Source organism: Electrophorus electricus, chromosome 18, assembly GCF_041902795.1.
Source record: "Electrophorus electricus isolate QZ-2024a chromosome 18, ASM4190279v1, whole genome shotgun sequence".
Classification (NCBI taxonomy): domain Eukaryota; kingdom Metazoa; phylum Chordata; class Actinopteri; order Gymnotiformes; family Gymnotidae; genus Electrophorus; species Electrophorus electricus.
In genome coordinates this window covers 7,817,501-7,820,000 of record NC_137514.1, presented here as the reverse complement: position 1 = coordinate 7,820,000, position 2,500 = coordinate 7,817,501, and positions in this window count along the sequence as shown.

Sequence of the window (2,500 nt, the reverse complement as noted above, 5' to 3'; positions counted from 1 at the left end):
TTTAAACAGTGAGAATCCTTCAAAAGCCCTATATAAGGAAAACAAAAGGGCGACCCATTTGGGTTCCAATCTCAGCTGAACCACTTAGAAAAAGTAATTTTGATATGTTGTGGCTTATACTTTATAATGTGTATATACTTTATAATGTCTGGGCACTGTTAATACAGATTTTCCCCTCCTGGCTAAAGTAGACTAAGTTGTTAGATATGAACAGTGCGTGGGGGTACCATGACAGTTCTCCAATTGAGAACTGTTTTCCTGGAAAAGTCTTAAGGCCTAAATCTTCCCCAGGATGGCGATATTAGCGGCAGTGTGATGACTGCTGCATTAAGTCCGATTAATCCGAAGAAGGTTCACTGACAGTTGAAGCTTATGTTGGATTTGATGTTTGCTGGGAGATTATTGACTCACAAATTTGTCAGAGTCTTAGTATTGAGCATGGGAGTTATAGCTGTCCTGCGTTCACTCACACACACACACACACGCACACACGCACGCACACACACACACACACACACACACACACACACACACACACACACACACACACACACATTTGTTTGTTTGCCTTGTCAGGATGTGGGGTCATACATAAGTCACATGTTTTATGTATTTATACCTACCTATAAAAAGAATTTTCTAACCATACTCCTAACTCTAAACCTAATCCTAACCCATGTAATAATAAAAAAATTAATTTAAAGCAAAATGCAAATGCTCATGTAAAATGCATTTTGCCTTGTTAGAACTGTTGTGCTGTGAATGTTCCTGATAGGTTAGACTTCCTTTTCTCAGGTTTTCCTAAATAGTTAGACAATGTACTGAAAGCAGTTGTACACACACACACACACACACACACACACACACACACACACACACACGCACACGCACACACACTTACACCACCTCACACTGCCATGACATGTTCCACCACTTACACCATATTTGTGATTATACTTTAACACAGTTGGATTGCGATCCAATAAACTTTACTCAGCATTACCATCTGACCTCTTTACATGTGACCCCTGCACAATATCAAATTATCAAAAATAATCTCCCTGCATATGAACATATACCAAAACAAACACAATAGAAGCACATGCATGCCATTCTCACATAAGCCTTCATAAAAATTAGCGGATTAGAGGCTCACTCTGCTCTCTCTCTCTGGATTAAATATTTGCAGTGGAGAAAGCATGACTAAACACATCAGCCTTTCCTGCTGTTTCACATGTAATGGTCATTTCTTGCACCAGCTGTGTGTCCAGCTGTTATGGCTGCAAAGCCAGGTGGGATGTCCATTAGTGGTGTTTCAGAGGCAATCATTAGTCCTGTGTGTGTGTGTGTGTGTCTGTGTGTGTGTGTGTGTGTGTGATATCTGTCCTCAGGGTGTGTGTGGAAGAGAGACTGAAAGAGATGGAATGAAACAGAAGTAAGATTTTAGTGTATGTCTGGATGTTTTGCAGTGTGTTTTTGCATGTTTTCTGTGTGAGTTTCTTTTTGTAATTTTGGTGTGTGTTTGCGTGTGTTTGTGAGAGTGTGTGCATGTGTGTTGTGCATTAGTTAAACACACCACTCTCATATAAAGGTTTGGAGAGGCATACGGTGCACCAGAGCGGCCCAATGGGAAAGAGAGTAGGAGGCAATTTAAATCTGTTGGCTCAGATTCATTATATCATAGAGTGTTTGTATTATGACGGTGTGTGTACACACAGATGGAAGTGGATTTCAAGGGCTGGTCTTTCTCCCTTCCTAGAACAATTAGAATGGAACACTGCCACACTGAGCAAACCTGAAATCATATGCATTACGGTGTTTTAGAGCCAAATTATTATATAAATGAACTGATGTTAATCTTCTCACAGTATATGCTTCAGTAAAGGCATCTAACATAAAAGATTGTATCATTTTTTGCACATGGGTACATGAACAAGATATAAATGTTTTGGTCAGATAACTTGCCAATAATGTAATCAGGACAAGATCAAGGCAAGGTCTTATTAAGACTAAGACCAGCCGTGAGGTGAGACCAAGATGAGACAAAGCCTATAACAGGAGCTAGATCAAGACCAAGACCTTAACTGATCAAGATCAAGACCAACTGTGAGGCAAAACCAAGATGGGTCCAAGCCTATAACAGGAGCTAGATCAAGACCAAGCATGAATCTCAGTTAAGACCAGAAAAATGCTCTAGTTCAAGCAAGTTCTGTCTCTTTTTCACCTCATGGCCATAGAGCTGAAATCATATTACAACTATAAATCAAATCAGCTAACAATACTCAGGCATTCTACAAAAAAAAAAAAAAAAAAATGCAGTTTATGAGTTAACGCTTACATCTGAGAAATAAATAATGTATAAAAAAAAATGTAGCCACAACAGTATACCTTTATTATTACTCATCAGTTCAGCAAATATTAACTTGACCTGTATTCTGGAAAATTTACTTTAGTTTTAACTCAGTTCAGATAAACTTTCATCTCAAGTGGTCTTGGAAAA